Below are 12,585 nucleotides of genomic sequence, written 5' to 3' on the forward strand. Positions count from 1 at the left end.
GGCCCAAGGATTTTTGGAGCCCGTTACAGGTGTACCTCCTCACTAGAGAGGTGCAGGACTCTGAATCTGAAAGTGAGGACCGGGTTGGGGTTGGTTAATACCGGCGTAGAATTTGAGATATTACACTGCATTTGCTGGTCCTCTGGCATTGGTTGGGGGGTGGATTATCTCCTTCTTCTGCGGAGATGAGGGATCTGTATGCCTTTCTGTGTCACTCCTATGACCGCAATGGTGTTCCGATACCTGACTGCTTACTGTTGGCGGACGGGGGGTGGGCCTGCGTGGACTACATCACGCTTGGAGGGGGACTTTTCCGCTGGTAGGATGGGACTCTCCCTCTCCTTTGGGGTTGTGTTCTGACGGCTTCTGCTCCTGCCATTGTATGCCATTCTGTTCGGATGTACTATGTAATGCCCGTTTGTGATCACTACTTGCCTTATCCATTGCTGACTGCACTGTATTATATGTCGACCTGTATTCCAGACTCGCTGATTGTATCGTCCTTTTGTATTATCCATGAATGACTGTATATATCATGATTGCACTGCCTTTTGTCTGGCTTATCTCCAAATAAAGGTTTAAAAAAAAAAAATATAGTAAGAGCCAAGCTCTGATTCGTCCTCGTGAAATGACAAAGCACACACAGGAAACGGGCAAGTTCACTCCCTCTCCCAAATCTATTATGAATCAGTATTCAGTATAGCGGCTAGGAGATTAAAGAAAGATAGCTCAGCTGCTAAAGTGCCTGCTGCAGAGTTCCATGCCTAACCCTTGTAAGTGACAGTTTCGAGTGAAGTAGGTAAAATGAGCACCACTGTCTTGCAGTATCATCACATATCAGTGAGGCACCCGCAGATAATTCAACATTCACTCTATTTGGTATGTAGATGTTAGTTGTACCCGTCCAGGAGGGGATGACTTTCTTCTCTGGCCCTCTCTCCCCAGAGGGAGGAGTCAGTCCCTCTCTGCAGGGTGATGTCATGCAAACAATATTAAAACACCTCCTTTTGGTTTGGCGCTGTCATTTCTGCCTGGAACACACTGGGGTCATCCCCCCCGCCCCCCCTTGGACTATCACTGACACATCCCTCACTCCTGAGTGCCTGTTTGTACATTCCCCTCAGGTACTCACTCCAGTCAAAGAGTAATGCAGGCTTTATTGCCAGCTCTTCAGTGCAATGCCCCCCCACCCCCCCTTCACCCCACACACACCTCCCTCAGGAACTTGATTCAATTCCACCGCCACTGGCAGGCAACTACTTTGACTGCATTCTCAGTCAGATCCATTCATTTATTTGCGGTTTTATACCGTGGACTAAATGCAGCGAGTGGCGGAGCGCTTTTATAAGAGAGGAAAATGTATGCTGAATATACAAAGGCATTACAATGCAAATTAATTTTATGAATTGTACAAAAAGTATATATAACTGGCAAGAAAAGCTATTTATATACAGAAATACAGAGAGTTCCTCCCAACAAATGTAGTACCTGTAGAATAAGTAAATTGTGGAAAGAACCCAGAATTTTGAAACGGGTCCCCAGAGGAAGTCACGTTGGAACAGAAAAGATTTCAACTCTCTTTTAAAGGTCAGGACTGGTTTTAGGTCAGTGTGACCAGTGCGGCCGCCCTGGGCGCCAACCTGGAAGGTGGGGCACTGTGTTTAGCAATAACTTAGGATGTAAAAGCATTTGATGCAGAGTTCCTTGTGCGTCCAGATTTCAGGCAGCAATAAAAATGTCACGATAACATTTGTGATTAATGTTCCAGAGATCTGAGTTTTGTGGAGTGGTGGTTTTGACTCGCTATAAAGTAGTGCAGAGGGTTAATATGCCTGCTGCCAACAATAGATCATTTGTAAAGGAGTCCCATCACTTAGAGTTGTGTAAAGGAAGGAAAGCGCCACTTTATCAGTTTTGAGGTGTTATTTCTCAGGCACAATAGGGACTACCTTACAATGTACTGCTCTGAATTAAGAGCGTACACACTGATTGTTCTGTTATCAGTAGGGGAACTCATTATTGATCTACTTGTTTGTGATATTTGTATATGTTTGATATATGTTGGACATGTATATATTGTATATATGTAGTGTATCATATATATGAGCGTGATTTAAATGTGTATGTAATGAAGTGTATATTGTGTATATATGAAAACTTTATATGTGTTAGTTTGTTGTGATCATATTGGGCTTTGTCCTGTCACCTGACACATACACAAGTTGTAATAGTAGAAATTAATTTGTCATAAATAAGATTTGGGACTAGCAGGGTAATTAATTGTACTCTGGTTGTAAATAAATGTTTTGATTGATCCCTTTATACCTTTTTTCTTTGACTCTACATCATTGATGTTTATTGCCCAGGTATATGAGGGTAATTTGGGCATGACCCCGACTATATATATACCTGTCCAGATTTCAGGCAGCAATAAAAATGTCAAGATAACTTTTGTGATTAATGTTCCAGAGATCTGCGTTTTGTGGAGTGGTGGTTTTGACTCGCTATAAAGTAGTGCAGAGGGTTAATATGCCTGCTGCCAACAATAGATCTGTATTCAGTGTGCAAAGGAGGAGCTTTGGAAAGATTAGGGGCCTTTTTGTGGGTGTTGGTTAGAAGCAGGTGATGAGGGAGAGTTTGCTACAAAAAACTGCTGCACCGCACCGGGTGTCACCATCACTAAAGCTGACACTGGGTGTCCTTTTCCTACTGAGGGATAGGATCTGGAGTAAGAGGGAGTTGGTGCCCCCGGGGCACAGGATAAAACCTTGATTGGTCAGTTTCTTTGCTGGATTGTTCTGAGCACCAAAGTGGAGAGATCTGTGGACAGTGCATGCACGTTTCATGGTGCTGTTGGCTTCACCGAGGGCAGGTGGGTGTACATGGAAATATTTAGTACTAGTTTATTGCATTTGCAGTGTTTAAAAGCTGGAAGCAGCTTGGCCTTAGCAAGCAGTGCAGCCGCAAGCAAAATCCAGTATATTTTCCGAACACCTCCTAGAAAAGAAGTGTCTTTGACGGTAAACATCGTTTACTACAAATCCTTTTCCCTGGTGGCAATTACAATGCAGTGTTTACAACGACCGTGTTGTAACAACGCATACCATTACTCCGTAAGTCAGAACAACGACTTGCGGAGGGGGCAGAAGGTTTTGGATTTAAAATCCAACACCTTCCCTACTGTTGCACAGACTTGAATTGGAATCGTAAATTATGCTATTCCAACATCCAGCGCCCCCGAGAGCAAGTCATTATTACTGCTTGCGGGGTAATGGTATGTGTTGTTATAACGCGGTCGTTGTAATTGCATGTTGGGAAAAAGCATGCAGAATAAAGGGGCATATTCGTCTTCGACTAACCTGGACGGGTTTTCGATTGTACCACTGTCTTAAATGTGTTATTACTTATATGATATTGTATTTCTTCCGGAGGTCTAAGGTCCGGGAGTAGAGAGAGAGTAGAGAGAGAGTGGAAAGAGAGAGTGAAGAGAGAGAGAGTGGAGAGAGAGTGGCGATAGAGAGAGAGAGTGGAGAGAGAGAGAGAGAGAGAGAATGGAGAGAGAGAGTGGAGAGAGAGAGTGGAGAGAGAGAGTGGAGAGAGAGATGGTAGAGAGAGAGAGTGGAGAGAGAGAGTGGAGAGAGAGAGGAGAGAGAGTGGAGAGAGAGAGTGGAGAGAGAGAGTGGAGAGAGAGTGAAGAGAGAGTGGAGAGAGGGTGGAGAGGGAGTGGGGAGAGAGAGTGGAGAGAGAGTAGAGAGATAGAGTGGAGAGAGAGTAGAGAGAGAAGAGAGAGAGTGGAGAGAGAGTGGAAAGAGAGTGGAGAGGGAGAGAGAGCGGAGAGAGAGAGTGGAGAGACAGAGAGTGGAGATAGAGAGAAAGTGGAGAGAGAGAGAGAGAGAGAGAGAGAGAGAGAGAGAGAGTGGAGAGAGAGTGAAGAGAGAGTGGAGAGAGAGTGGAGAGAGGGTGAGAGGGAGTGGGAGAGAGAGAAGAGAGAGAGAGAAGGGAGACAGTGGAGGGAGGCAGTGGAGGGAGACAGTGGAGAGAGAGGGAGAGTGGAGAGAGAGAAAGTAAAGTGGAGAGAGAGACAGTGGAGAAAGAGAAAGTGGAGAGAGAGACAGTGGAGAAAGAGAAAGTGGAGAGAGAGACAGTGGAGATAGAGTGGACAGAGTTGAGAGAGAACATGGAGAGAGAGAGTAGAGACTGACTGACTAAGAGACTGAATACTGAATGACCGAGAGACTGACCAGCTGAGAAACTGACAGAAAGAGAGAGAGAGAGAGACTGACTGACTGACTGACAGAAAGAGAGAGATAGAGAGACTGACAGAGAGAGAGAGAGACCGACAGAGTGACTGACAGAGAAACTGACTGACTGAGAGACTGAATGACAGTGAGAGAGATAGACTGACTCACTGAGAGAGAGAGAGAGAGAGAGAGAGAGAGAGAGAGAGAGAGAGAGAGAGAGAGAATGTGATAGAATTGGGGTCACAGTGTGTATGAAGCACCTCTTAAGATTGCTATTGTCTACTAACAAAAATGTATTATCAAAATGTGCTCTTTGTAGTTACATCTGCTTTTGAAATACTGCATTGCCGCGTTGTTTAATGTTTTAAAACGGAAACGAGAAGGAGCAGTGGATACACTTTTGTCAAAACTGAACGATGAGTGGGCCCGATGTTGTATATCATGACAGGAGTCTGCATCAGGAAACCCACCTAAAATTGGGCAAACTTCCCGACGTACTGATGGCAGGGACCCTGTAATGAATGGACCACCACCTATTATAGCCTGCTGGCAGACTAAGCCCAACCTTTAACTCCACCATCCAGTGTTACTTATAACGGCTGGATTGGTGACAGTGGCGTACCAATAGCCCCGCATCCCCTGCAGTATGGCAGGTTGCTGGCCTGCGAGCTCTAGACTGGCACGGAGGATGGGAGGGGGGCTCCTTCCATGTAGTTTGCAGGGGGACCCCCTCAAGTTTCGTTACGCCACTGCAGTCCCGGTACCTCCGGCTCAAATCCACGCTGACGCACCGACGGACAGGTAAGCCCTCTTACGCTCTCATCTTTCTCTTTTTCCTGTTTTTTCCTGTTATTTGTTGGATCAGCGTGTTTGGTGGCCCGGTAGGAATCAGGTTCCTCCTGCTCTTGATGTCTGGGTTTAGCGAACAGCCTGTTAACCTTCATAGCTCAGAATGACCTGCATTATAAATGATTGTGACTATTTTGAAGCAGACATTGCTGTAATTAGCCATTTGTCACTATTTATACTGGGTCTACTGACCAGTGTGCTGTTATTGGAGAATTGTTTTACTCTTAAGAACTTTATAACGAGATGTGTAGGCACTGTGGTCAAATATTGGATGGTCTCAGTTAAGATTAAGACAACGTTGTGGCTCTATCAGCTTTTTGCCTCTTTTCTGGGTTAGTCTCCCTCTTTGTTTGTATGGCTCTTTATACATTTTCCTGTCAGAGGTATTGTGACATTTAGTACATTCCTCATTTGTTGATAAAGACATGTTGATACTCACAAACTGAGACAACATGCGCTGGTATGCGTTTAGAGACAGTACACATTAAAAATGGAATACGTGATAATTGGCTCACAGCTGTTATTATTCACACAGCTCTGATGAGGCACCTCAGGCAGGGGCTGCCTGCTGTTATTATTTACACAGTTCTGACAATGCACCTCAGGCATGGGCTAACACAGTTATTATTCACACAGCTCTGATGATGCACCTCAGGCATGGGCTCACAGCTGTTATTATTCACACAGCTCTGATGATGCATCTCAGGCACGGGGCTGACGCAGTTATTATTCAAGTATGTGTGTAACCTGCACACCAATCTGTTTGTTAACTTTTGCACAATCTTTTCTTTTTTATACTATTGGTGCAAACCTGCTTCCTGACTACCCCCTGTCAGGTATTTTTTAACAACTGCTCATTAGGACACGAATGTGTCCATTGCAGGCATGCACTGTTCAAAATTGCTCGGGTGCAATCTTTGTTATAACTATTATCCCAATGTGATCGTAATAGTTATCAACCTATACATTTGTACATATTTGATCAGATCTCTTCATGTTATCACAACAGAAAATGAAATCATTTCATAAATCAATTCATGAAGCAAACTTTTACTTCGGTGTATCAAGTTCACAATCAATTCGAAAAACACATGTATTTGACTTGATTAGCAATTCTTGCTCATTGCCAATATGAATAAGCTACTCCCAACACATTTCAAATTGATACATCAAAGAAACAACGTTTTCATCTGTATTTAGGTTGAATCCCAATGCATTTCGATGCGTCTGCATCTTCTTCAGGGGAATAACTGTGTAAAATAAATGAAAATAAATTCAACAATGCTGGCCATCTGTTTTTTTCTCCATCCTATACTAGTATTCTAACTATACAAGACAACTTTTACAACCTCTTCAAATCTTATTAGCTCCAAACGTGCCAACTGTCTCAGCAATATGATAATTACCATTGTGGCATTCCCTATACATGCCATTGAGTCAAACCAAATGTAATCAACATGTACACTAAAAATTATGTGCCTACGTTATGATGACATCAAGTAGAAACATTGTAAAAACATACCCTCCAATCGGGCATAAATCCTTCTTCCCAATATCTTGAGACAAGCGCCTGTCCAGTATACTGAAAAAAGTAAAACTAACATAAGTGAACTCCGCCTGTAATGCTCTATGTAATGCTAATGAACGGCAAAAATGGTAGAGCATTACAGGCGGAGTTCACTTATGTTAGTTTTACTTTTTTCAGTATACTGGACAGGCGCTTGTCTCAAGATATTGGGAAGAAGGATTTATGCCCGATTGGAGGGTATGTTTTTACAATGTTTCTACTTGATGTCATCATAACGTAGGCACATAATTTTTAGTGTACATGTTGATTACATTTGGTTAGACTCAATGGCATGTATAGGGAATGCCACAATGGTAATTATCATATTGCTGAGACAGTTGGCACGTTTGGAGCTAATAAGATTTGAAGAGGTTGTAAAAGTTGTCTTGTATAGTTAGAATACTAGTATAGGATGGAGAAAAAAACAGATGGCCAGCATTGTTGAATTTATTTTCATTTATTTTACACAGTTATTCCCCTGAAGAAGATGCAGACGCATCGAAATGCATTGGGATTCAACCTAAATACAGATGAAAACGTTGTTTCTTTGATGTATCAATTTGAAATGTGTTGGGAGTAGCTTATTCATATTGGCAATGAGCAAGAATTGCTAATCAAGTCAAATACATGTGTTTTTCGAATTGATTGTGAACTTGATACACCGAAGTAAAAGTTTGCTTCATGAATTGATTTATGAAATGATTTCATTTTCTGTTGTGATAACATGAAGAGATCTGATCAAATATGTACAAATGTATAGGTTGATAACTATTACGATCACATTGGGATAATAGTTATAACAAAGATTGCACCCGAGCAATTTTGAACAGTGCATGCCTGCAATGGACACATTCGTGTCCTAATGAGCAGCAGTTATTATTCACACAGCTCTGATGATGCACCTCAGGCAGGGGCTCACAGCTGTTATTATTCACACAGCTCTGATGATGCACCTCAGGCACGGAGCTCACAGCTGTTATTATTCACACAGCTATGATGATACACCTCAGGCACGGGCTCACAGCTGTTATTATTCACACAGCTCTGATGATGCACCTCAGGCACGGGGTTCACAGCTGTTATTATTCACACAGCTCTGATGATGCACCTCAGGCATGGGGCTGATGCAGTTATTATTCACACAGCTCTGATGATGCACCTCAGGCAAGGGGCTGACGCAGTTATTATTCACACAGCTCTGATGATGCACCTCAGGCACGGGGCTCACAGCTGTTATTATTCACACAGCTATGATGATACACCTCAGGCACGGGCTCACAGCTGTTATTATTCACACAGCTCTGATGATGCACCTCAGGCACGGGGCTCACAGCTGTTATTATTCACACAGCTCTGATGATGCACCTCAGGCATGGGGCTGACGCAGTTATTATTCACACAGCTCTGATGATGCACCTCAGGCACGGGGCTCTCAGCTGTTATTATTCACACAGCTCTGATGATGCACCTCAGGCACGGGGCTGACGCAGTTATTATTCACACAGCTCTGATGATGCACCTCAGGCAAGGGGCTCACAGCTGTTATTATTCGCACAGCTCTGATGATGCACCTCAGGCACGGGCTAACGCAGTTATTATTCACACAGCTCTGATGATGCACCTCAGACACGGGCTCACAGCTGTTAGTATTCACACAGCTCTGATGATGCATCTCAGGCACGGGGTTGATGCAGTTATTATTCACACAGCTCTGATGATGCACCTCAGGCAGGGGCTCACAGCTGTTATTATTCACACAGCTCTGATGATGCATCTCAGGCACGGGGCTGACGCAGTTATTATTCACACAGCTCTGATGATGCACCTCAGGCACGGGGCTGACGCAGTTATTATTCACACAGCTCTGATGATGCACCTCAGGCAAGGGGCTCACAGCTGTTATTATTCGCACAGCTCTGATGATGCACCTCAGGCACGGGCTAACGCAGTTATTATTCACACAGCTATGATGATACACCTCAGGCACGGGCTCACAGCTGTTATTATTCACACAGCTCTGATGATGCACCTCAGGCACGGGGCTCACAGCTGTTATTATTCACACAGCTCTGATGATGCACCTCAGGCATGGGGCTGATGCAGTTATTATTCACACAGCTCTGATGATGCACCTCAGGCAAGGGGCTCACAGCTGTTATTATTCACACAGCTCTGATGATGCACCTCAGGCACGGGGCTCACAGCTGTTATTATTCACACAGCTCTGATGATGCACCTCAGGCAGGGGCTCACAGCTGTTATTATTCACACAGCTCTGATTATGCACCTCAGGCACGGGCTGACGCAGTTATTATTCACACAGCTCTGATGATGCATCTCAGGCATGGGGCTGACGCAGTTATTATTCACACAGCTCTGATCATGCACCTCAGGCACGGGGCTCACAGCTGTTATTATTCACACAGCTCTGATGATGCACCTCAGGCACAGGGCTGACGCAGTTATTATTCACACAGCTCTGATGATGCACCTCAGGCACGGGCTCACAGCTGTTATTATTCACACAGCTCTGATGCGCTCTCTAATACTCTTTACTAATAACTCTCTCCTACTTACTATCAACTTCTCACTCTACTACTTACTCTGTGTGTGGGTGCTAATGCAATAGGTCTCGCATATGCAAGCCATGAAGCTATTGGCAATGTGAATGACAATGCCATTTATTTATGATTTAAAAAAAAAATCATGAGCAATGCCGATAGCACTACCTTTAATGCTGCCGAGACCATTGCATTGTAAATGCTTGTTTAATACAGCTTTCTGAAGCAGGAGCGAATCGTCATTTTCCCAGGCTTCTTTTAGCCCTATGCCAAATACAAGCTTCTTTATTTTGCTCAGCCACCCTCCTTGTTAAAAACATCTAAGCGGGTGACCTCTGCCATAGCTTCAGCATAAGATGATAACGCTGGGGTCCTCCTGACACTGGCCCAGAATAGTAGCGGACGAAGCTTAGCAATATCGCTAATGGGACCTCGGCCCATGTCTAGCATAAGTGGGTAGATTGGGGTACTTTGGGGCAGCATCACTAGGTTCCTTATGAATTTGTGCTCTGATCTAGTGAGCTCCAATATCTTTTCAAATCCCCACAGTTCAAATTCGTACAGGGCAGAGCTGATAGCTTTTGAGATCATAGACCTATAGAGCAGGGACTACTGGTCTGGTGTGGAAAGAGAGATGTTCTTTCGCTAATGCCCCCGTTACACATTTGTGGTTTAATGTAATTTTTCTCATGTGGGGGTTCCAAGATATTCTCTCCACGAGTTTATCACCTAGATAATCAAATGTACTTACTCTCTCAAGGGGTATCCCTCCTAGAGTTGGATTACCCTTGTATGACCAGTTAGGGTTGAAACCCATGAATTTCGTCTTGGAAGTGTTGATTTCGAGGCACCGGGCAGTACAAAAATGGTTGAATCTATTTAATAGTAACTGCAGCCCTGCCGGAGTTTTAGACACCAGTAGGGTATCATCTGCAAATAAGAGGGTCACTACCTTCTCTCCACCTGGAGTTTGAGCATCAGCTGGCTCTTGTGATAAAAAGATTACAACTTCGTTCATATAGAGGGAGAACAGGGTGGGCACCAGGACGCAGCTTTGGCGAACACCCCTGCTAACAGGAATGCGGTCAGTAAGCTGCCCCTGTACACCCCATCTTATCCGAGCATTATTATTTTCGTGGAATCGGATGACTAGATTCAGGATAGGAGAAGGAATTCCCATGTCATTCAACACTTGCCATAGCTTAGATCTAGGGATTAAATCAATAGCTGTCATCAAATGAATAAAAGCCAGATACAGACTACCCTGAACAAAAGTTATGACTTTCCAAAAAGGCAATATCAGACAAAAAACCTGGTCAATGGTCCCTGTCTCTTCTCTGAAGCCAGCTTGGTATTGTGTTAAAATAGCATTGTCATCTGCCCAAGCCACAATCTTCTGATGGAGGGCTCTGCTTAAACCTTTTTGTAATGCGTCTATTAGGCTAATAGGCCTATAGTTACATGGCTGGGCTCTATCCCTCTTTTGTAAATAGGGACCACTTCCACCCCAAGCCAGGAACCTGGGACAGAGCCGCCACTTGCAATGGTGTTAAAAAGAAAAAGTATATAGCGGGCCTAATTCAGGGTGTCAGATAAAAAGAGGTCCCTCAGAACTCCGGCTGGCCCTGATGCCTTGGCCTGGACTATTCACCCAATTGCACCATCAATCTCCTTCAGAGAGAAGATGTCTAAGTCCATATGATGGGGAGGGCACACATAGTCTCCACAGAAAGAATATCTGTGGGATTAGTGTAAAGCTTTGTGAAGTGATCATGCCAGACTTGGGCTTCAATATAGTTAGGGGCCGAGGAGCCCCTGTGTCGTTACTCCAAACAAATAAGGACCAGAATAGTTCAGAAACTTTGTTGGCACAAGCTTCCTTAAGTGTCTGCCAGCGGGACTCGTCCCACTCCTTCTTCACATGAGTGATGGCAGCCTTATAGCTACTTCTAGAGGCTCTGATTTGGATGGAGTCTTTAGATTTAATAGCCAAGGCAAGATTTAGCCGTTGGGGCTTACAATCATTGTTATACCAGGATCCTTGGCCCGTTTTTGGTTTTCTGGCGCTTGATTTATGCCCTGGTTCAATGAAATAGGAGCCTATCTGATCAAAGAAACGAGAGTGGACTGAACCTACATTTGCTTACCATTCTTGGCTCTTAGGTAGAGATTGTAATTCAAACATACCCGCCGACAGATCCTGCTGAAGGCCCTCGAAGTTTGTCTTCACAGACAGTGACCTTTTGCCATTTCAATCTATGTCCATTGTATGTTGGGAGGACCTTTTTTGATATATTCGGAGGTCGGAGCTCATTGAGAGTGCCACCCCACGCTGGCTTCATACCTAGGTAGAGCGGGTTATGGTCACTGTCAGTTGTGTGACCCACAATCATGTCAAAAACACTCCTCCATAGCCTCAAATCTATTAAAAATAGTCAATTTGAGATGATTTATTTGCTCTGTTGAAGGTGTTTGCTCCCAAGGAATCCAATTTTGATCTCCCATTTGCTGCCCTACGCCCATACTCTAGGTTTAGGGCAGTTTCTTGAATTTTACGGTTACTAAAGATGGGGAGCACATTGCAGTATGCATCATTTGCCATATAAATATTTGTCGGGGTAAGCCTGGTACACATTATGGTACTGGCGGCCAGACGACCCATATGAAAAACACTGTGCAATCAAGTGGGAGGAGCACCTTAAAACATTGCTAAATGTGGTTGTGGGGGTTGGGGAGAGCCCGGGAACATCAGCTACAAGTCCAATCATGGTAGAAGGTTAGGATAAGGAAGAAGAGGGTGATATCTTCAAGCAAAGTAGCCATGTTCCCAGCAGTGTGCCAGCAGATTCATCCCCCTCAGCGTCTTCACAATGGCACAAGAAGACTCAGTGTGAGATGGAGACACCATGGCATACAGTGATTGCCCCACCACAATGCACATTGGGTCTACCACTACCATCTAATTCTCAACTGATGCCTGTATCAATGTCTCATGAAAAGAAAAACATCCAGGCTACCATTAAGGACATAATTAGGCAGGAGGGGTCGCACAAGCAGAACCACCAGCCGCACATTTGTACATTGGGAAGCTGGCAAAATGTTAGCACTGGACCTCCTCCCCTTTTATTTTGTGGAAGGAGTGGGATTCTTAGAATTTGTTGCAGCCGTCTGCCCAAAATGGAAGGTATCAAGTAGGACCTATTTTGCTAGAGTTGCTGTTCCAGAACTGCATCACAATGTGCTGCAGTTGGTTGGACAAGCTTTGCAGCAAACTCTTATTCATACTATCCACCTGACGACAAACATGTGGGCCAGTTGTCAGGTGACTGATTACATTCCCATCACTGCAAACTGGATCTATTTTGCG

Source organism: Lissotriton vulgaris, chromosome 12 (assembly GCF_964263255.1).
Source record: "Lissotriton vulgaris chromosome 12, aLisVul1.2, whole genome shotgun sequence".
NCBI classification, from domain to species: domain Eukaryota; kingdom Metazoa; phylum Chordata; class Amphibia; order Caudata; family Salamandridae; genus Lissotriton; species Lissotriton vulgaris.